The sequence below is a fragment of the Andrographis paniculata genome, unplaced genomic scaffold, assembly GCF_009805555.1.
Source record: "Andrographis paniculata isolate CXL003 unplaced genomic scaffold, ASM980555v1 Contig54END, whole genome shotgun sequence".
NCBI classification, from domain to species: Eukaryota; Viridiplantae; Streptophyta; class Magnoliopsida; order Lamiales; family Acanthaceae; genus Andrographis; species Andrographis paniculata.
In genome coordinates, this window is record NW_026137589.1 from 2,951,766 (window position 1) to 2,978,159 (window position 26,394).

General features: G+C 28.8%; 1 long non-coding RNA gene across 7 annotated transcripts; it reads right to left on the bottom strand.

The window, feature by feature from the left end:
• Positions 1-1,064: 1,064 nt before the first annotated feature.
• On the bottom strand, positions 1,065-25,788 carry LOC127255622 (uncharacterized). 7 transcript variants are annotated; one of them, XR_007839678.1, is made up of 4 exons: positions 25,523-25,788; positions 4,715-4,905; positions 2,996-3,400; positions 1,065-2,931 (listed from the first exon to the last, which is right to left on the bottom strand). It is a non-coding gene; the product is annotated as an uncharacterized LOC127255622 (long non-coding RNA). The 7 variants fall into 7 exon arrangements; XR_007839679.1 differs by lacking the exon at positions 25,523-25,788 and adding an exon at positions 5,170-5,404 and having other exon boundaries at positions 4,715-4,777; XR_007839676.1 differs by lacking the exon at positions 25,523-25,788 and adding an exon at positions 5,170-5,404 and having other exon boundaries at positions 4,715-4,834.
• Between the last annotated feature and the right edge of the window lie 606 nt (positions 25,789-26,394).

Genomic DNA, 26,394 nt, shown 5'->3' on the forward strand with positions numbered 1-26,394 from the left:
CCTGTTTATGTTGTTTAACTCAGCTCGTTAACGTTCGCGAACGAGCTTTAATCGAGCCGAGTTCACGAACGACTCAGTTCGTTTAACAACTCTAAGTCTACCCCATGGAAATCAACTAATAATTGCATGTACAAAAAACATTAATAATCTAATTGCATGCATAAGAAAAATAAAACAGTCCATTCACACGAGCATTGAGAAACATCCAACATTGAATAAGAAAAACACACACAACATTAAGCAAAAGTTCAATCAAGCATAGAAAAAGAAATATATCACATAAAATACACACATATTAATAATAACGTTAAGAATACACAAAAGAAAATATATATATATCCAAAACATGCACACAATAACAAACATACTAAAAGAGATAAACATACACACAAAAATACGAAGTCAGTACTAATAAAATAATTTAATTATGCAAGCATACACAATAAATCTAGTAAATGAACATATACACGGATATTAATAGTAGAGCTGATAATATACACAAAACAATAAACAAAAGTACAACACACACACAATAAAATCAAATATTATTGTGCAAGTATACACAATAAACAACTAAATGAACAAATTATATCAAATTCACTGTGTATCTTTTGTATATACACAAACCTACCACATACACATATACACGCAAATTAATAATAGAGTTAAACATACACCAACAAAATAATATAAAAATAGTACATATATGTACACAATAAAATTAATTCTATTGTGCAACCATACACAATAAACCAACTAAATGAACAAACTATATCAATTTATTGTGCATGTTTTGTATCTATACAAAACATATTAACACAAACCAACCACATACACATATACGCACATATTAATAAATAAAAAATCAACACAAAAATAATACAAACACATACACAATAAAATCAATTCCATTGTGCAAGCATACACAATAAACCTACTAAATTATGCATCAATTTTATTGTGTATGTTTTCTATATATACATACACACAAACCTACCACATGTTAACAATAGAGTTAATTGAACATACACAAAAAAAAAAAAAAAAAAAAAAAAAAACCCAGTATAAAAACATTACAAATATGCACACAATATAATCAATGTGTTATATGTCTACCTTATGCACATATAGACATTAATAATAGAGTTAGCTAAACATATACACAAAATAATACAAAATCATTAGAAACATGCACACAATAAAATCAATTCTCTTGTGCAAATATACACAATTTTAAAATTGTGTATGTCTTGTATGTATACAAATATACACACACAAACCTACCAAATGCATGTCTACATGCATATTAATAATAAAAAGTCAAACATCACAAAATAATACACAAATAATACAAACATACTAAATAAATAATACACAAATAATACAAACATACAAACACAAACCACCCACATACAAAAATATACAAGCACATTAATAATAAAGTTAAACACAACACACAAAACAACACAAAATCAATACAAACATATGTACAATAAAATCAATTCTATTGTGCAAGCATACATAATAAACCTACTGAATGAACACACTTTATCAATTTTATTTTGTACGCACGCAAACCTACCACATGCACATATACACACAATAAATCAATAAATAACAAGGAATCACATAATAAAAATAACTAATCATACAGAAATATGAATAGATATACATACACATATCGCCTACAATGAAAATCAAGTCATAGTTGAAGTTTTCACTGACAATTATAGAACATATATATTAATCTATGGTATGTATAACATTCACAAAACTAAAAAAGAAAATCACATAACAAAAGTTCATGATCATAAACCAAATAAATAAATAATCAAGGAAATAAAGCAATTTCATAAAAGAATGCCAAGATTCTCGACCCAATCCATGCTCATTACCATGAAAAGTGCACTATAATTTCCATGAGAACCAACTGTCTCATGCAGTCAACTGCATCCTCCTTAATTCCTCATTGCACAGCCATTAATAATCGTAAGAAAACAATTTGAGAAGACAACCAAACATGCATGGGAATAAATAAGAGAACCTATAATATTCCTAAAGTTCAACCTCACATAATTCTGTCATATTGCTTCCAGAACAAGAATTATTGGGGGATAAGGAACCCCTAGTTCTTATAACCAAGAATCCCAAGCCTAGTAAAACCATTTGCCGTATCATGTAATTTTTCATTTACAACAAGAACAACATCTAGATGAATCTGTTTATTATGCTGAACAAGAACATAAAAATGGTTATCATCTATATATCAAAAACAAACAAAAATAGGCACAGCACACCTACCCCATACAAAAATAAACGTACAGTCCGGATAGATATAACAGGGCTTCTAGACATCTATCTGTATAGTCAGCAAAAAATTAACAAACAGTCCCACTAAAAGAATGCCAGCAGCAACAACAACAATAGACATACATTTATCACCGCTAGAAAGTGACATGTACCTAAAAACACTTACCTACGCTTGTAGGACCGAACAGTTATAAGAAAATCATCTTCAAAACAAAAACCACAAACCTAAAATAAATATAAAACAGCATAACAAGCCACATGGTGCTCATATTACACAGAACAATACAACAAAAATACATATATAAGAACAAATTTAACTGGAAATTACCTTATAAGAGAAGGAAGAAGGCAGTGGTGGATGGTAAGACTCATAGAAGATAGTTCTGATCCTTCCCCAAAACCGAAGAGAGTCAGTTGTAGCACTATAGCCAAATCTAGATCTCTTCCTACCTTGAACAGGCAAGAAAGAATCAAGCAAACAAAGTTGAGAAAATGTCAGAGAAAAATAAATACCTGAACACCCTGAAGCTCCATGTCAGGTAAATATTTCTTCCTTTCTTCTCATCTTATCATCTTATTAAGTGGCACTTGGCTTCCTCCCCACATCAAGAAAAGCAAATCCTACATAATTGACGGGCAGAGCATATAATAAAGCAGAGACAACATTAATAAATAGTAATAGTACCTTAAGGAAGGACATCTAGATCTTTTGTTGGCAGCATCTCCTCAAAGGATGTTACATCACCTCAGGAAATATAGAAAAAGAAAGGAGAAGTGTTAATAAGTTATTAACACAATAAACCCCATGTGGGTCCCACATAAAGAGTACAACAAATATATGATGACATCTAAATACATCCACACTCACACAATTCTTAGAGAGTACAACAAATATATGATGACATCTAAATACATCCACACTCACACAATTCTTAGTAAGTCAACATCACAGACTAATACCGGTAAAGCGGAAAAAAGAAGATTAGTCCCAAATGGATTAATGAAAGAATGATTGTAGCACAATACGCTGTAAGTTGTAAAAAATAGATAGGCACCAGCATGGCTCAAAGATTGGCGAGCATCATCAGCCCTGTCTTTACAAAAAGAAGCTATCAATTAGCATCTGAAAAAAGTGAATATTAAAATAATGTTTATAACGTACATCATTGAATGCAACCATGCCGTATAAATTTCTCAAGTAAAAGATACAATTGAAAGAAATCATGCATTGATTAAAAAAAAAAAAAGTAATATTTAAAAGTATTCCAATCCAAAGAAAATGTGCAAAAGGTTATATGTAATATTTTAGCACAAGTTGTAAGCTGGTTGCTAACAAGAAGTCATGCTATCCAATGTTAAAAAAAATATAATATTTTATCGAATCTTTTATTAAGGTTGATGAAAATTTAGAGAATATACACACTCAATAAATTGAAATGAATTCAATGACAAAGCACTAATCGGCCACACCATGGCTGCAAAATATCCTGTCGCATGTCATATGACATGCCTTCCGGACTGCCCCGCCAAGATACGGGCGATTTTATTATTGATGCTCAGCTGAACTCAGATCTTCCCATACCTCATCATTTAGCTCAGATTGAAAAACAAAAAATAACAATATAACTTGATTGTATAATTGAAAAATAGGTCAAGAGAGCTAAAAAGCATTATTTGAAAGTGGACCAAGCTGAAAAATATAGTTGCATCGGGCATGTAGATAAAACTTTCATGAAAAACAATCTAGTAAAGGTGAATAATGAACGGTGAATAACCCGCTGGGAGAACAAACTAGAAAAATTAAACTATGTAATCAACAGAGTGAAACCAAACCAAAACAGGAAAATGAACTCAGCCTAAACCTGTCAAAATACAACCTAAGTTAGAGCCAGAGCAAGATCCAAATCCAAATCCAAACCTAAAAAAGCCACACCAAAAAGCAAGACTAGTATAACCACAACATGAACGTAAAGACCCAACCCAATCAAAGAAGAGCCTAGAGCTGGAACCAAACTCAAACCCGACCCAGAACCCCACCTAAGCTAGAGCAGAAGTTAGATTCAAAACCAACTGAGAATCACATAAGCCAGAGTTGAACCTGAACCAGGGCCATGCTAGTGTTGGAACTAACTTGAACCTGACCATGGAATCACCAGACCCATAGCCAAAGCCAGAACCAAACACGAACTAGAACCCCAACCATACAAGAACTGCACCAAAGATAGAGCCAAACCAAATCCAAGCCAAGCTAAAGCCATATACGATCCAACCCCAAGCTAGAGCCAGAACTACACCCAAACACAACATAGAATCTCCTAAGTTCGTGTCAGAGCCAGAGCCGAACCCAGGCTTGAACCCAAACCAAATCCAGAATCACGACAGAACACAAACTACTCAGAATCACCTGAGCCAGAGTAAAAGTCATAGCCGATCCCCAACTAGAACCCCATCCGGACAAGAGCTAGACCTTGAAAACAAAACATGAATTAAACCCGAGCTTGACTGGAGCCAAAACCAGAATCACCTGAGCAATAGCCACAGCCAAAATCGAACCAAACCATCAAGAATTTAAAGATAAATTGTTCTTTCAAGAACCTAAAATCGAAGGGAGCAGAACACCAAAAATGGCTTAAAGAAACGAGTGAGAGAGGGTTTTTGAGACAATAAAATTTTCTTCCTCCGAAAACCGAAATTCCTAAATTCTTATAAACCCTAACATTTCTTGGAAACATTCCCGTTGTAACGAAGGAGAAAATCAAAGTGAAGCACCAAATCAAATTCATGTGCATACGAATATACTCTACACCGTGAAACTGAAAATCAGTAAGCAGTGAGTCAACCCAAGCGAATATACTCTACCTGTGGATTGGTAACTCTCGATAGCATTCGCAAATCAAATCCTTGATTCAACGAAAACTGCATACCGATGGGCGTGGTCGGCGGCGGCGTTCGTATTCCTCCGTTGGATCCTCCTCTATTCCACCGGAAACTTCAAAAGCCAGAATCAGAATCCTAAACCACCTCTAACCATGAGTTGAACCTTAAACCGTAGAGGAGAAATGGGATGCCTACGGTAGCCTGCACTGCAAGGATAGGGAGATGAGAATGAGATTATTATTATACTATATTATATATATATATATAATATTGTTATAAGGAAATAGTGTAACGGTCGGATTTTTGCAATCAATTAGCAGATTTTGTGATATTCTTACCATCTTTTTATTAGGTTTCAATATCTGAGAATTTTTCTTTTTATCAAATCAATATTTGAGAATTTTTGTGGCCGTTACAAGGAAATAATTGTTTTTAAACATTACTTCTAAGGTTGCGTTTGTTTTGTGAGATTTTGATATTGGGATTGGATTTCGAATATAATAAGATTTTAAACTAAAACTGTTTATTTAATATAATATAAATATATATCGGTAATGATTTGATATTTTTATAGGCAAATAAAATGAAATAGTTAATCTAGCTTCAAACCCCACCAACAAATTAGTAGTATTATTTACTTTTTTTCAAATGTATTAAATATTTTTATTTTTTTTTATAAAAGAAAACTAGAAAATTATAAATATTTTTTAAATATAACAAATTTGAATGTGGTGTATTAAATTAAAAGTTATCAAATCTAGGCTTCATTTAAACAAGAGATTTTTTTAGAGTTTTAAGATTTTAAAAATTTTAAAAATAATAAAAAATTAGTATTAAATATGATTTTTTTAGTAAAAATATATTTAATATAATATTAATTTTAAAAAATAGAGCCAAATTTTAAAAAATATTGTGTAACCAGTGTGTTCATTATTATCTCAAGTATTTTCCAATTAAGGTTTATTAAAAATTATGGATTATAGTATATCGACTTTGATTTAAATGTTAAGCGGGTTAGTTTGGTTCATAGACTTTTTTATCTGATTAAAATTCTACAGTATGATTTATATATAATGAGATTTATTATTATATTTAGTATTTGGAATCCTATCATATGTTTAATCGGTAAAATTATGCGCGACATCTTGTTTCTTTATTTAGTAGAATTCATATTTGATGGGATTTATTATATTTAGTATTTGGAATCTTATAGTATGTTTTGTTGGTAAAATTATGCAGGACATCTTGTTTGTTTCTCTATATGAGTGAAAGGATTTGAATTTTTTATATTATAAATGACATAATTGTGTCCCCATAGATTTTATTTATTTTGATAAATTAAATCTCTATTTTATAAGTAATATGAATTGAAAATGTATCAATAATTTTACAGGGATGACAATAGGTTCACGTAAACTCGAGACCTGACCTCGACCCAACCTATTTATTCGAACTTGAGTCCAATTATTTGAGTATTGGGTTTAGATCTGGGTCATGTTCGAGGTATTCTAATCGGGTCCGAATCGGGTCTAAAGGCGGACCCTATCTGCATCTGGACTCGATTTATAATATTAATATATATCAACTATACATATAAAAAAATAATTTCTAACAATATAATTATATTAAAACTATCTTTTAGTTTTATTTATTTATTTTTTATTATAATATTTTTTTTAATAAAATACATAAATTTTAATATATATCAAGTCCTGTAATGTGCATTTTGAATTAAAATTTTAAGAATTGTAAAAAAAATGGATTTGTCGGATCCATTGGGTCTTACCGGGTATAGTTTCGGCTGAATCCGGTATAATCGGATCCAATTTGAGTCTTGGGTCTAACAATATATATTCGGGCGGATCTAAGTTCCAACCGAACCCGACTCATTGGCATCCCCGTAATTTTGTAATTCAAATAATTTATAATAAATAATAATTTAAAACAATGAGTTTATTAATTTATTTTAAAAAAATATTGTCCATAAAAAATAATATAAATTTTAATTTAAGTATATAATTCAAATAATAATTAATTTTACAAATTATTTAATTTTTATTTTATATAAATATGTTTATAATATATAATATTATTTCTTTATATAAAAGTAATTAAAATCTCACTACTAAAAAATTCCTTTATTTGTAGAATTTTGGATCCTTTTTTTTAAATTTTATTATTTTAAAGTGCTATTCGATTGAGATTTTAATAAATTTTTTTTTTTTATTTTAAAAAGTTTATGATTTCTGTGGATTTAGAAAATCCACATAGTCTATCCTGAGTGAGTTTGAGTTTGATGGATTTTAATAAATTGATTTAAATGGATTTCTACCGATTTGATTAAATTCTTTATGGATTTATAGTAATTTTGTATGATTGTAAAATATTTTTTTTTATGAATATATATTAATTATATAAATTTATATCAAACACAAATTTTATAAATATAATACATTTATAATTAAAATTATTACATATTATTATATTTTTATAAAAAAAAAATTAATATTAATAAATAATCTATAATTATTAATAATGTAAAAGTATTGTAACATCTGTAACACTACTATATCAAATTAGTATTATAATTCTTTATTAGTTATTATTATTTATATAACTTTTTTACATAAAAATAAATACGCAAATAAATAAAATAAAAATATAATTTAAGAATTTTTTTAAAAATATATTAAAATAAATAAATAAATAAATATAAATTAACGGTTCAATAAAATATATATATTTAAATATATATTTCACCGTTATTAGAATGATAATATAGTGTATCCATTAAAAGTTGAATACTTTCGTATTTTAAAAGACTTTTAAAATTTGTATTGAATACCTTCAAATTTTAAAAGACTAAAAGTCTGGTCCGGATTTTAAAAGTCCAACAAAATCTTCAAAATCTAAATTGAATACACCCCCTAAATTTCATCGTTTTTTTTTTTGTTTTATTCAAACATAAATTTTATGGGATTTCAAAAACCAAATCTCATCGAATCATATTTTATTACTAAATATTTATATTAGAAATTTTACGGATATTTATTTCAATGGTAAATTATATAACACCCTTTGTGTTTTTAGTAAAAGTGCATAAAATAGAGGTGTTTTATTTATTGTGTAAAACTCTATTGTATTAATATAAAAGTTTGCATGAAACACCCTATTTGTCCAAAGTTGTGGTACCTAAATTACGCAAGATTCATACAAAAACTGTAAAATATTTTAAATAATTTTTTTTTAATAAAATAAATATATAAATAATCCTTCATTTTATAATTTTGAAGACAAATTGTTATCTGGTTTTATAAAAATTATAAAAATAAATGATTTAATCAAGTATTTATTATTTATTTTATTCAAAACTTATTTAAAATATTTTACACTTTTTATTTTTATAAAACTTAATTTAGATTTTTATTTAGAATCAAATATCGGCTTTGGACAAGAAGGGTATTTTATGCTAACTTTATATTAATACAAAGAGATTTAACGTAATAAATAAAACACCATGTTTTATACATTTTTACTAAAATCTCATGGAATGTTATATGATTTACCCTTATTTTAATGAAATACAATATCTAGCATAATAATAACTTGATTTTCATCTAATTTATTGAACAAGATTTTAAAAAATATTTATTATATTAATTAATTTATTTTTATTAATATTAATATATTTATTTTTATATTATAAGATTGTCTTTATAATAGTGCATGTAGTAGTTATATTAAATAAGAATTGGAAAATATATATAAGTAATGATTTTTGTCTGGTTTTTATATTCTCCTTATTATTTTTTAACACGGTGGTGTTTGTTTTGGAATTATTTAATTTTTTTATTGTACATAGCAGTGTTTTTATTCTAATAAGATGCCACGTCAGATCTATTAAATATAGGTACGTTAACGGGACGGATTCGGAACGGATTTTGCACGCTTCGAGACCCGTTTCGCTCCGGTTCGGCGCCAACTTGACAAATTCATTTTTTAAAAAAAAATAAAATAAAATATAACTTTTTTTAAAATAATGTAATACTAAAAATAAAAATATGCATAAAAGTATCAAGAAATAAGAATAATTAAATATTGTCAATAGTCCGCGGCGATGATGGTTAGCTATGGTCCCGATTATAAAGAGAATTGTAGAATAAACAAATGAGAAGACAAATTTAATTTAAAATTAAAGTTCTATTTTATATTTAATTTTTTTAAAATAAATAAATAATAAAATTAATATTACATAAAAATATAAATAAATTATAATAATTATTTAAATATCTCAGTTCGGGTCCGGAAAGAAGCGTGTTTTTAATAAAACCCGTAACTCTCCCCGAATTCAGTCTGGTCTAAAACTCAAAATCCACAGCCCACCTAGACCAAATATTTTAGACCCATCCCATTTGACGACATGCCTAATTAAATCCACATTAATATTTCATTAGTTTTTTTTAACTATGAGATCAAAATTGATTAAAAAATTTTATAACGAGACAAAAAATAATGAATTTTTTATAACGAATCAAAATTGATTTTATTTTTATTGGGAACGCATTTTTTATTTTAATTTTTCCCTAAAATTAACAATATTCAATGCAAATGCAAGTAAAATTAATTACTCTAAATTCATTTTAGTAAATAGATAATAATTAGCATTAATTGTAAAAAAAAAAAAAAACTCAAATTCAATCCAACCCGTCAAAATAAACTATACATAATAATTGCATGTACAAAAAAAAAAAAAATAAATAAATAAATAAATAATCTAAAAATACAAGCTAATTGCATGCATAAGAAATAAACAATTCATTCACACAAGCACACATTGAATAAGAAAAACACACACAACACAATAAGTAAAGTTCAATCAAGCTTAGAAAAAGAAATATATCACATAAAATACACACATATTAATAATAAAGTTAAGAATACACAAGAAAAAAAAAAAAAAAAAAAAAAAAATCAAAACATACACACAATAACAAACATACTAAAAGAGTTAAACATACACACAAAATATAAATTGTATTATGCAAACATACAACATAAACCTACTAAAAGAATATTCTATATCAATTTTATTTTATTATGTACGTATTGTGTTTACAAACATACACATACAAAGCTACATGCACATATGCAGGTATAATAATAGAGAGTAAAAAACATACAAACAAAAAAAATACAAAAACAGTACTAATATACACATAATAAAATCAATTTAATTATGCAAGCATACACAATAAATCTAGTAAATGAACATATACCCGAATATTAACAATAGAGCTAATATACACACAAAAAATAAATAAATAACAACACTAACAATAAAATCAATATTATTGTGCAAGTATACACAATAAACAAACTAAATGAACAAATTATATCAATTTCAGTGTACATCTTTTGTATATACTCAAACATAGTAATAATGAAGTTAAACATACACACACAAAAAAATTATAAAAATAGTACATATATATATATACACAATAAAACTAATTCGATTGTGTAAGCATACACAATAAACCAACTAAACGAACAAACCATATCAATTTTAGTGTGTATGTATACAAACATATAAACACAAACCAACATATACACATATATTAATAATAATAATAAAGTTCAAACATACAAACAAAACAACACAAAAATAATACAAAACATATACACAATAAAATCAATTCTATTGTGCTACCATCCACAATGAACCTACTAAATACTGCATATATTTTATTGTGTATGTTTTCTATATATATATATACAAACACAAACCTACAACATGTTACACGCACATTAATAATAGAATTGGTTGAACATACACAAAACAATACAAACATGCACATAATAAAATCAATTCTATTGTGCATACCTCATGCACATATAATAATAGAGTGAGTTAAACATATACACAAAATAATACAAGAACATTTGAAACATCCACACAATAAAATCAATTCTATTGCGCAAGCATACACAATAAACCTACTAATGAACATAATATATCAACTTTATTGTGTATGTCTTGTATGTATAAAACATACACCCACAAACCTACCACATGCATAGAAATGCATGTTAATAATAGAGAGTTAAACATCACAAAATAATACACAAATAATATACACAATAAATCAACTAAAATGAACTATATCAATTTTGTTGTGTATGTCTTGTAGGTATACAAACATACAAACACCCACATACACATATAGAAACTTATTAATAATAAAGTTAAACACAATACACAAAATCAATACACAATCAAACCAGTTCTATTGTGCAAGCATACATAATAAACCTACTAAATGAACACACTTCATCAATTTTATTTTGTACACACGCAAATCTACCATGCACATATACACACAATAAATCAATAAATGACAAGGAATCACATAATAAAAATAATACAAGTTACATTGTAAAGTTATTGCAATATATAAGAATAAAATTCACTCAAAAACTAAATCATACACAAATATGAATAAATACTAAGCATATGCAATGAAAATCAAGTCATAGTTGAAGTTTTCATTGACAATTGTAGAACATATATATTAATCTATGGTATGTATAACATTCACAAGAATAAAGAAGAAAATCACATAACAAAAGTTCATGATCATAAACCAAATGAATAAAAAATCGAGGAAATAAAGCAATTTCATAAAAGAATGCCAAAATTCTCCACCCGACCCATGCTCATTACCTTGCAAAGTGCACTATAATTTCCATGAGAGTCCACTGTCTCATGCAGTCCACTGCATCTGCCTTAATTCATCAACCTCATTGCACAGCCATCATTAATAGTAACAAAACAATTTGAGAAGACAACCAAACATGCATGGGAATAAATAAGAGGACCTATAATATTCCTAAAGTTCAACCTCACATAGTTCTGTCGTATTGCTTCCAGAACAAGAATTATTGGGGGATAAGGAACCTTTAGTTCTTATAACCAAGAATTCCAAGCCTAGTAAAACCATTTCACATATCAGTGTGGTATTCATTTACAACAAGAACATCATCTAGATGAATCTATTTATTTTTCTGAACAAGAACATCATCTAGATGAATCTATTTATTTTTCTGAACAAGAACAAAAAAATAGTTATCATCTATATTTCGAAAACAAACAAAAATAGGCACAGCACACCTACCCCATACAAAAAATTAATCATACAGTCCAGATAGATATAACAGGCAAAAAATTAACAAACAGTCCCACTAAAAGAATGCCAGCAGCAACAACAACAATAGACACACATTTATCACCACTAGAAAGTGACATGTACCTAAAAACACTTACCTACGCCTGTAGGACCGAACAGTTATAAGAAAATCATCTTCAAAACAAAAACCACAAACCTAAAATAAATATAAAGGCAGTGGTGGATGGTAAGACTCATAGAAGATTGTTCTGATCCTTTCCCAAAACCGAAGAGAGTCAGTTGTAGCACTATAGCCAAATCTAGATCTCTTCCTACCTTGAACAGGCCAGAAAGAATCAAGCAAACAAAGTTGAGAAAATGTCACAGAAAAATAAATACCTGAACACGCTGAAGCTCCATGTCAGGTAAAAATTTCTTCCCTCCTCATCTTATCATCTTATTAAGTGGCACTTGGCTTCCTCCCCACATCAAGAAAGGCAAAACCTACATAATTGATGGGCAGAGCATATAATAAAGAAGAGACAAACATTATTAAATAGTAATAGTACCTTAAGGAAGGACATCTAGATCTTTTGATGGCATCTCCTCACTGGATGTTACATCACCTCAGGCAATGAAGAAAAAGAAAGGAGAAGTGTTAATAAGTTATTAACACAATAAACCCCATGTGGGTCCCACATAAAGAGTACAACAAATATATGATGACATCTAAATACATCCACACTCATACAATTCTTAGTAAGTGAACATCACAGACTAATACCGGTAAAGAGGAAAAAAGAAGAGAAGTCCGAAATGGATTAATGAAAGAATGATTTTAGCACAATATGCTGTAAGTTGTAAAAAATAAATAGGCACCAGCATGGCTCAAAGATTGGCGAGCATCATCAGCCCTGTCTTTACCAAAATAAGCTATTAATTAGTATCTGAAAAAAGTGGATATTAAAATAATGCTTATAACGAACATCATTGAATGCAACCATGCCGTATAAATTTCTCAAGTAAAAGATACAATTGAAGAAAATCATGCATTGATTAAAAAAAAAAAAAGAAGTAATATTTAAAAGTATTCCAATCCAAAGAAAATGTGCAAAAGGCTATATGTAATATTTTAGCACAAGTTGTAAGCTGGACGCTAACAAGAAGTCATGCTATCCAATGTACAAAAAAATATAATATTTTATCGATTCTATTATTAAGGTTGATGAACATTTAGAATATGTACACTCAATAAATTGAAATGAATTCAATGACAAAGCACTAATCGGCCACGCCATGGCTGCAAAATATCCTGTTGCATGTCATATGACATGCCTTCCGGACTGCCCCGCCAAGATACAGGCGATTTTATTATTGATGCTCAGCTGAACTCAGATCTTCCCATACCTCATCATTTAGTTCAGATTGAAAAACGAAAAATAACAATATAACTTGATTGTATAATTGAAAAAATAGGTCAAGAGAGCTTAAAAGCATTATTTGAAAGTGGACCAAGCTTAAAAATATAGTTGCATTAGGCATGTAGATAAAATTTTCATGAAAAACAATCTAGTAAAGGTGAATAATGAACGGTGAATAACCCGGAACAAACTAGAAAAATTAAACTATGTAATCAACACTAGTGAAGCCAAACCAAAACAGGAAAATGAACTCCGCATAAACCTGTCAAAATACAACCTAATTTAGAGACAGAGCAAGATCCAAATCCAAATCCAAACATGAAAAAGCCAAACCAAAAAGCAAGACTAGTATAACCACAACATGAACGTAAAGACCCAACCCAATCAAAGAAGAGCCCAGAGCTGGAACCAAACTCAAACCCGACCCAGAACCCCACCTAAGCCAGAGCAGAAATTAGATTCAAACCCAACCAAGAATCACATAAGCCAAAGTTGAACCTGAACCAGGGCCATGCTAGAGTTGGAACTAACTTGAACCAGACCCTGAATCACCCGAGCCATAGCCAAAGCCAGAACCAAACACAAACTAGAACCCGACCCATACAAGAACTGCACCAAAGATACAGCCAAACAAAATCCAAGCCCAAGCTAAAGCCAGATCCGATCCAAACTCAAGCTAGAGCCAGAACTAAACCCAAACACACGATAGAATCACCTAAGTTCGTGTCAGAGCCAGAACCGAACCCAGGCTTGAACCCAAACCAAATCCAGAATCACGACAGAACCCAAACTACTCAGAATCACCTGAGCCAGAGTAAAAGTCATAGCCGATCCCCAACTAGAACCCCATCCGGACAAGAGCTAGACCTTGAAACCAAAACATGAATTAAACCCGAGCTTAGCCCGAGCTTGACTGGAGCCAAAACCAGAATCACCTGAGCAATAGCCACAGGCAAAATCGAACCAAAACCCGAACCAAACCATCAAGAATATAAAGATAAATTGTTCTTTCAAGAACCTAAAATCGAAGGGAGCAGAACACCAAAAATGGGTGAAAGAAACGAGTGAGAGAGGGGTTTTGAGACAATGAAATTTTCTTCCTCCGAAAACCGAAATTCCTAAATTCTTCTAAACCCTAACATTTCTTGGAAACATTCCCGTTGTAACGAAGGAGAAAATCAAAGTGAAGCACCAAATCAAATTCATGTGCATACGAATATACTCTACACCGTGAAACTGAAAATCCGTAAGCAGTGAGTCAACCCAAGCGAATATACTCTACCTGTGGATTGGTCACTCTCGATAGCATTCGCAAATCAAATCCTTGATTCAACGAAAACTGCATACCGATGGGCGTGGTCGTCCGCGGCGTTCGTATTCCTCCATTGGATCCTCCTCTATTCCACCGGAAACTTCGAAAGCCAGAACCCGAAACCACCTCTAACCATGAGTTGAACCTTAAACCGTAGAGGAGGAGAAATGGGATGCCTATGGTAGCCTGCATTGCAAGGATAGGGCGAGGAGAATGAGATTATTATTATTATTATACTATATATACATAATGTTATTATAAGGAAATAGTGTAACGGTCGGATATTTGCAATCAATTAGAAGATTTTGTAATATTCTTACCATATTTTTATTTAGCCAAATACTGTTGGAAGGAAACAATGCAAAATTAGGTTTCAATATCTGAGATTCTTTTTTTTTTTTTTTTTATGGGATCAATATTGAAAAATCTTTTGTGGCCCTTGTACAAGGAAATAACCTTTTCTAAAACAATACTTCAAAGGTTGCTCTTGTTTGTGAGGTTTTGATATTGGGATTGGATTTTGAATTTAATAAAATTTTAAATTAAAATTGTTGTTTAATATGATATAAACGTCCGCGGTTCGCGGACTGATTAAGAATTATCAGCATAGTGTTTATTTGTTATTTTTCCTTAGATTATATATTAATCCACTTGTTGATATTAAATTGAAGGGTAAAATAGTAGTTTAGTTTTTATTTTCTTCTTCGTCATTATTTATGCAACATACTTATTTCTCTTTTGCATCGTCAATTTCTAATTTCTTCTTATTTAATGCATATAATTAGTTTATTATATATTTTTATGTTCCTCTCATGCATAAGAAATATACATATAAATAAATAAACATAAAAAATTAAAAATCCATATAAGATGAAAGATGAATTCAAATACAAAAACTACAAAATTAATTCATCAATAAATTAAGTAATTATATATATGTAAAATAAGTGAATAAAATAAAAATAATAAAATATTGGGAAGAGAAAATCAAGACAATCAACATAAGAGGATGGAGCGTAAATGCTCGCTTTTTAAATATTATTGTTATGCTATCCTATAGTTAATATTGTGTTATTATAATCTAATTATTGTGCTCTTGTGATATAATAGTTGTATTTTTGTGATATAATATTATGTTCTTATATATAATGATTGTACTCTTGTGATATAACTGGTATACTTGTGTGATATAATTGTGCTTCTGTATTCATATAAAATTAGGATGAAACAATAGTAATTGTGAAGAGGCACTCTAATTATTATTATTATTTTATTGTGCTATTTCAAAATTACTATTGTGCTTTTTTAAAATAATTTTTGTACTTTTTAAATATTTTTATTGTGCTTTTTTTATATATAATTTGTGCTTGTATTATATAATCATTGTACTATCGCAATATAATAATTGTAAAAGTAACAAAAAATAAATAACTAAGCATAGAATATAATACTTATTTTTATTTATTGTAAGAAATTAAGTATATTTCCGTTAAAAGCACTACGATTAAATAATGAAAGTATAGAATATAATACTTTGCAGTGTTCTATTCAAAAAGTTAGTACTTTTGACAAGCTTTTTGTTGAGGGCTCTTTGATAAAAGAAGCAATGCTCTCTGTCAATAGAGCTAGTGTTTTCTGTTAACAAAAGCCGTGCTTTATGTGAATAAAGATGGTGCTCTATAAATTTTTAAACTCAGTAGTGTTATTTTTGTGCTTTTAAAAAATAATACCTCCTCCGTCACAAATAATATGGACATTTGGGATGAGCATGTAAATTAAAAAATAATAGTATTATATTAAGAGCGAGTGTAAAAGTAATTTTAAAAGATCAAAAAATGTCCCTATTTTATGTAATTATTATGAAAAAGTGATGATAGTTTTGTAAAAAAAATAGGGATGTAACTACTAAAAATGAAAATGAGACTATCGTTTTGGACGGACAAAAATACATAATGAAACTATTGTTTTGGGACGGATTGAGTAGTTGTGTTCTTTTTATAATTATTATTGTGTTTTTCTAAAATTATTATAATATTTTTTTTACGAAATTTATCCCTGAAAATAATACTAATTATTTTAATTTTCTTTACTATCTTCGTAACAGTACTGTAATTATGTAATCATTTCTACAAGTATAATCATTACCTAATTCTGCTCCACGTACCATAAAAGTTACAGAGAATTTTATTTTAATATCTTTATTATTATTGTGCTCTTTTGAAATAATTTTTATGATAGTTGTGCTATTTAAATATTGTTATTGTGCTATTATATAATTAATATGGTGCTTATAATTATTATCTTTTTCATATAATTTTATTAAATATCTTTCTCTTTCACTGCAATGACTTTCTTGGTTGTCGTCTTTACACTCTACTTCTCATTCTCACATCAACAAATTATCCGCATATATATATATATGTATATATATTGTTGTGTCTCTCTCTCAACTCCTTTTTAACACAAATAAAAATACAAACACGAGAATGATTTAGTTAAGAGCACATCTATTAAATAATAAAAACATCGAACACAATAATAAAAAGTACTACAGTATTTTGTTTATAAACTAGAATTAAATACACTATTTAAAGAATATAGTAAAATTACAATATTAACCTTATTTATTATTAATCATTGAATATTAATTAATAAGATCCAATGATGATGATTTAACAGCTACCATGTTGATTCTTAAAACATAGGCATGGTAACCGAGCCTAAACCCTAAGCCCGATATAAATATGTGTTGAATTAAATGTAAAATTAAATTTTAATATGATATAATAAATAAATGATTGGTATTTAAATGTAAAAAAATAGTAATCCCTCCGTCCCATTGTTCATGTCCACCTTTTCATTTCCGTCTCTCTCACTTATTTTGTCACTTTCTTTTTTTGGAAAATAATTATACACTTTAATCTTATTTTTAAAAATTTAATTTATAATTTTTTTAATTTTAATTATACTAATTATTTATCTTAATTTTAATCTATAATTTTTTTTTATTATACGAAAATTATTTTCTCTAATATATTTTTAATTATTTACTAATTATACCACTCGTAAATTTCTGTATCTACAATAAGGCGGACAAATATCCGGGACGGAGGAAATAAAATCTAACTCAAAATTCCACAAACAAAAAATTAGTATATTATTTAGATTTTACAAAATTTTGATAGTATATATTTTTAATTTTCGAAAAATATAAATATTTACTAAATTATTTAATATAAATTTTTTTTAGTAAAAAAATATATTTAATATAATATTTTTTAAAAAATAAAGTCAAATTTTTAAAAATACACATAATAAATAATAATAATAATTTTAAATTTAAAGTTAAAAAAAATTAGTTATTAATATTTTTTTATTCATTTAAAAAATTTTCTACATATATATTTATTATTAAAATATTAAAATATAATTAAAAAATAAATTGGGGTGGGCGCAAAGGAGGCTGTAGTACCGTCTCTCACTAGCTACTGTGATAATTGTAACTAATACTTTCATTTACAAAGGGTACCTTTCTTTAGCAATATTTTCTCTAATTTTACTATTTGAATTCCGTATTTTCTCGAAAAATTATATATATTTTTCACAAAATATTCCATCAAAATATTATTTTTATATCAAATTTAAATCAAATTTTTTCTAAACTCATCAATAAAATAAAAAAACAGACCCTAAATAATTGATTTCAACGTTTTTGAATTAATTTAATTACGATATTAAATTTTATCGATTAATTTGACCAACGATTAGAAGAGAAATATGCGAGGGTGTGGGGAGGCGGGGTTAGAAATTTAGATTTTTGATATTTAATATTACAAGCCGATGATCCGGGTTTAGCAAAATATAAAAATTATATAATATGATAGGGTGTGTTTGTTTTGTGTTTTGATTTGAACAAAATTTTTATAAGGAAACAAACCTTAATTATTTTAAGATAAAATATTATATTAAATATAAAATTAAAAAAATATATACAAATTGCAATTATATTTTGGATTCTTAAAAACAACAATTCTTTATGATTTGAATTATCAACTACTATTTTAAAACCTGAAATTTTAAAACATCAAATGAAACTTTTGTTTAAATAGCTATTCAAAATTAAATTCTAACCTAACCAAAACAAAAATCATTCAAATTTATCATCGATATACTATATAGGAGGACGGTGACAATCATTATATCTCTTTTCTCAAAATTTTTGAATTAATTTGTTTTCTTTGAAATAACTTTGAATAGATTTTACTAATAAATTTTTATATATGTGGACAAAACTCTACACCATTGAAACTAAATATGATTTAAAAAATTTACTAACAAGGTAAAAAATATCATGTATTCAACTATTTACTAAAGAAAAAAAAAAAAAAAAAACTACAAAATAGAGTATGTTTTATTTTTAGCATAAAACTCAATTGGTGATCAAGTCTGTTTACAATAAAAAAATTAATACTATTATGTAAATGATTTTTAAAGACGAATATGTGCCTTAATTTTTTTATATATAATATTGGAGAAACAAGTGTGTTTGTAAAGGTATTTTGAGTTTCAAATAACAAAATTTTAAATTATAAATAGATATTGATGTGATATTTTAAATATAAAATTAATTTTTAGTCTAATATAAAAAAAAATAAAAATATAAGTTTGGTTTGATTTTCGCTTTTTTGTTCTCGCAATAGTCCAATACTATTTTTAAGTGGGATTCTAAAAAATAAAAACAAAAAAACAAAAAATATTTTATACAACAGTAAAATACTCATTGCAAAAAAATCAAATATTTAAATTAAAATAAATAATATAGTTAATATTTTTTACACAATCTTTTATATCATACAATAAAAATCATTTTATCTAAAACATTAGGCGAATGTTGTCAAACAAACAAATCCAACATTTTTTAAAACTTTTTTTACTACTAAATATTTATATTTTAGATTTGAGGATATTTATTTTAATGAAATACTTATCTAACGTAATAATAACTTGATCTTCATCTAATGTATTATACTATTATAACATGAGTTTTATAATATTTATTTTTATACTATAAGATTATCTTCATAATATGTGCATTTTAGTTACATTACGTATGAAAAAAAAATATATTTATAAGTAATGGTTTATCTGATTTTATATTCTACACGGCCTTATTTGTTTTGAAATTATTTGATTTTTTATTATAGATGGTCGTGTTGTTTTAAATACTGTCATATTAATCCTAATCAAATTCCACATCAAAATCCATTAAATCCACATCATTAGTTTTTTAACTATTAAGATCGAAATTGATTAAAATTTTTTACAATAAGACCAAAAATGAGAAATTTTTTATTAAAAAACCAAAATTGATTTTATTTTCATTGGGACAATTTTTTATTTTTTTTTTCCCTAAAATTAACAATATTTGATGCAAATGCTGGTAAAATAAATTACTCTAAATTCATTTTAGTAAATCGATCACAATTAGCATTAAGGAAGCATTGTTAAAAAAAATTAATAATTGCATGTACAAAAATAATTAATAATCAAAATACATGCTAATTGCATGCAAAAGAAATAAACAATCAAGAAAAACATAAAATACACACATATTAAATAAGAAAAACACATACTTCTAATAAGAAAATAAAGCTCAATCAAGCATCGAAAAAGAGATATATCACATAAAATACACACATATTAAATACTAAAATTAAGAATACAAAAAAAAAAAAAAAAAAAATTCCAAAACATGCACACAATTAATAACCAACATACTAAAAGAATATATCCTATATCAATTTTATTTTGTATGTATTGTGTTTACAAACATTCACATGGTACATGCACATAGGAAGGGAAACATACACAAAAAAAATACAAAAACAGTACTAATATACACATAATAAAATCAATTTCATTATGCAAGCATACACAATAAATCTAGTAAATGAACATATACCCGAATATTAACAATAGAGCTAATATACACACAAAAAATAAATAAATAACAACACTAACAATAAAATCAATATTATTGTGCAAGTATACACAATAAACAAACTAAATGAACAAATTATATCAATTTCATTGTACATCTTTTGTATATACTCAAACCTACCACATACATACACATATACACGCAAATTAATAATAGAGTTAAACATACACCAACAAAATAATAGAAAAATAGTACATATATATACACAATAAAATTAATTCTATCGTGCAACCATACACGATGAATCTACTAAATGCTGCATATATTTTATTGTGTATGTTTTCTACATATTACGCGCACATTAATAATAGAGTTACTTGAACATACACACAATAAAATCAATTCTATTGTGCATACCTCATGCACATATAATAATAAACAAGATAATACAAGAACATTAGAAACATCCACGCAATAAAGTAAACCAACTAATGAACATAATATATCAACTTTATTGTCTTGTATGTATAAAAACATACACCCACAAACCTACCTCATGCATATAAAAATGCATATTAATAATACACAAATAATATACAAACATACACAATAAATCAACTAAATGAACTATATCAATTTTATTGTGTGTATACAAACACAAACCACCCACATACACATATAGAAGCTTATTAATAATAAAGTTAAACACAACACATAAAATCAATACAAACATATACACAATAAAAATCGGTTCTATTGTGCAGCACACATAATAAACCTACTAAACGAACACACTTCATCAATTTTATTTTGTATACACGCAACCCTACCACATGCACATATACACACAATAAATCAATAAATAACAAGGAATCACATAATAAAAATAACACAAGTTACATTGTAAAGTTATTGCAATATACAAGAATAAAATTCACTCAAAAACTAATCATATAGAAATATAAAGAGATATATATACATACACATATCACCTGCAATGAAAATCAAGTCATAGTCAAAGTTTTCACCGACAATTGTAGAACATATATATTAATCTATGGTATGTATAACATTCACAAGACTAAAGCAGAAAATCACATAACAAAAGTGAGATCATAAACCAAATGAATAAAGAATCGAGGAAATAAAACAATTTCATAAAAGAATGCCAAGATTCTCCACCTGATCCATGAGAACCAACCGTCTCATGCAGTCCACTGCATCTGCCTAAATTCATCAAGCTCATGAATTCCTCATTGCACAGCCATTAATATTCCTAAAGTTCAAATCTCACACAGTTCTATCATATTGCTTCCAGAACAAGAATTATTGGGGGATAAGGAACCTTTAGTTCTCATAACCAAGAATCCCAAGTCTAGTAAAACCATTTGCAAGCAATATCAGTGTAATATTCATTTACAACAAGAACAACGTTTAGATGAATCTGTTTATTTTGCTGAACAAGAACATAAAAATGGTTATCATATCTATATATCAAAAACAAACAAAAATAGGCACAGCACACCTACCCCATACAAAAAATAAACATACAGTCTGGATAGATATAACGGGGCTTCTAAACATCTGTATAGTCAGCAAAAAATTAACAAACACTCCCACTAAAAGAATGGCAGCAGCAACAACAACAATAGACACACATTTATCACCACTAATTACCTTCTTCTCCCTGCTAATTTGCAAAAGTAGCAATATAACTTTGATAATTTGATCGAAAATAAGGCCAGAAGAGCTTTCTTAAAACAATGACAGTGATATAGAAAATGACATGTACCTAAATCAGAATTAATCATCTCATAAATAGAAACACTTACCTAGCAGTTATAAGAAAATCATCTTCAAAACAAAAATCGAAACCACAAACCTAAATCAAGGATCAAAAAACTCAAATAAATGTATAACAGCATAACAAACCACATTGTGCTCATTTACACGGAACAACACAACAAAAATACATATATAACAAATTAACTGGAACTTACCTTATAAGATTCAAAAAAGATCATTTTGATCCTTTGCCAAAACGGAAGAGAGTGGGTTGTAGCACTATATCCAAATCTAGATATCTTCCTACCATGAACAACTGCAAGAAAGAGTCAAGCAAACAATGCTGAGAAAATGTCAAAGAGAAAAATAAATACCTGAACACCCTGAAGCTCCATTTCAGCTAAAATTTCTTCCTTCCTTCTCATCTTATCATCTTATTAAGTGGCACTTGGTTTCCTCCCTACATCAAGAAAGGCAAATCCTACAGAATTGACGGGCAGTGCATATAATAAAGCAAAGACAATATTAATAAAAGTACCCTAAGGGAGGGGACATCTAGATCTTTTGATGGCATGGATGTTACATCACCTGAGGCAATGAAGAAGAGGAAGAAAGGAGAAGTAGGTGTTAAATAAGTTATTAACACAATAGACCCCATGTGGGTCCCACAGAAAGAGTACAACAAATATATGATGACATCTAAATACATCCGCACACACACAATTAGTCAGTCCACTACAAATTACCAACATAATAAAAATAAATGAAAACATCATAATGAGAAATCTTAAGTCCTTCTCACATGCAACAATGAACATCACAGTCTAATACCGGTAAAGAGAAAGAAAGAAGAGAAGTCCCAACCGGATTAATGAAAGAATGATTGTAGCACAATATGCAGCAAGATGTAAAAAATAAATAGGCACAACATGGCTCAAAGATTGGCGAGCATCATCAGCCCTGTCTTTACAGAAAGAAGCTATTACTTAGTATCTGAAAAAAAATGAATATTAAAATAATGCTTATAACAAACATCATTGAATGCAACCATGCGCTATAAATTTCTCAAGTAAAATACAAATGAAGGGAATCATGCATTGATAAAATTAAACAAAAAAAAAAAAATGAAATAATATTTGAAAGTATTCCAATCCAAAAAACTTTTGCAATAAGCTACATGTAATATTTTAGCACATGTTGTAATTTGGTTGCTAACAAGAAATCATGTTATCCAATGTACAAAAAAATATAATATTTTATCAATTGTTTTTTAGAATATGTAGACTCAATAAATTAAAATGTATTCAATGACAAAGCACTAATCGGCCACGCCATGACTGCAAGATCTCCTGTTGCACGTCATATGACATGTCTTCCGGATTGCCCCGCCAAGATACAGGCGACTTTATTACTAATGCTGAGCTAAACTGAGAACTTTCCATGCCTCGTCATTTAGCTCAGATTGTAAGGCAAAAAATAGCAACATAACTTGATTGTTTAATTGAAAAATAGGTCAAAAGAGCTTGAGAGCATTATTTGCAAACAAACCCAGCTGAAAAATATAGTTGCATGAACTTTCATGAAAAGCAATCTAGTTTAGGTTTATACAATATTTATTTTTAATAAACCACAAACACAGAAACATGAACATGAACTCAGCTTAAACCTGTCAAAATACAACCTAAGTTAGAGCCAGAGCAAGATCCAGATCCAAATCCAAACCTGAAAAAACCACACCAAAAAGCAAGACTAGTATAACCATAACAAGAACGTCAAGACCCAAACCCAATCAAAGAAGAGCCTAGAGCTGGAACCAAACTCAAACCCAGCCCAGAACCCCACCTAAGCTAGAGCTAGAGTTAGGCCCGAGCCCAAACAAGAACTACACGAGAGCAGAGAAAGACACTAACTAGAACTAGAACTAGAACATGAAGTAGAGACTTGATCTGGGCTGGATTTAGAGACAAAATCAAAGCTGAGGACTAGATCAGACCATGTAGTAGACCTAATCTAGGACCATGTAGAACTGGAAATAGACCGGGAGTTGACTCAGAACAACAACAGAGATAGATAGTCCCAAACCAAATCATGAACCAGACTCAATTCATGCCCAAGCTAGACCGGAAATTAGATTCAAACCCAACCGAGAATCACATAAGCCAGAGTTGAACCTGAACCAGGGCCATGCTAGAGTTGGAACTAACTTGAACCTGACCCCGAATCACCCGAGCCATAGCCAAAGCCAGAACCAAACACAAACTAGAACCGGACCCATACAAGAACTGCACCAAAGATACAGCCAAACAAAATCCAAGCCCAAGCTAAAGCCAGATCCGATCCAAACTCAAGCTAGAGCCAGAACTAGACCCAAACAAAACATAGAATCACCTAAGTTAGTGTCAGAGCCAGAACCGAACCCGGGCTTGAACCCAAACTAAATCTGGAATGACCTGAGTTAAAGTCGGCGCCGGGACAGAACACAAACTACTCAGAATCACCTGAGCCAGAGTAAAAGTCATAACCGATCCCCAACAAGAACCCCACCCGGACAAGAGCTAGACCTAGAAAACAAGACATGAATAAAATCCGATCTTAGCCCGTGCTTGACTGGAGCCAAACCCAGATTCACCTGAGCAATAGCCACAGCCAAACTCGAACCAAAACCCGAACCAAACCATCAAGAATTTAAAGATAAATTGTTCTTTCAAACCTAAAATCGAAGGGAGCAGAACACCAAAAATGGCTGAAAGAAACGAGTGAGAGAAGGGTTTTGAGACAATGAAATTTTCTTCCTCCGAAAACCGAAATTCCTAAATTCCTCTAAACCCTAACATTTCTTGGAAACATTCCCGTTGTAACGAAGGAGAAAATCAAAGTGAAGCACCAAATCAAATTCATGTGTATACGATACGGACAACTAACTCTACACCGTGAAACTGAAAATCAGTAAGCAGTGAGTCAACCCAAGCGAATATACTCTACCTGTGGATTGGTAACTCTCGATAGCATTCGCAAATCAAATCCTTGATTCAACGAAAACTGCATACCGATGGGCGTGGTTGTCCGCGGCGTTCTTATTCCTCCATTGGATCCTCCTCTATTCCACCGGAAACTTCGAAAGCCAGAATCCTAAACCACCTCTAACCATGAGTTGAACCTTAAACCGTAGAGGAGGAGAAATGGGATGACTATGGTAGCCTGCACTGCAAGGATAGGGAGATGAGAATGAGATTATTATTATTTATACTATATATATATTAACACTATTATAAGGAAATAATGTAACGGTCAGATTTTTGCAATCAATTACCAGATTTTGTAATATCCTTACCATATTAGGTTTCAATATCTGAAATTTCTTTTGTGCCCGTTACAAGGAAATAACCCCTTTTTTTTTTAACAATACATTTCCAAGGTTGCGTTTGTCTTTGAGGCTTTGATATTGGGATTGGGTTTTGAATTTAGTACAATTTTAAAATCAAAATTGTTGTTTAAGGATGATATAAATATGTATTGAGTTGAATTTAAAATTAATTTTTAATATAATATAATAAATAAATAATTAGTATTTGATTTGATTTA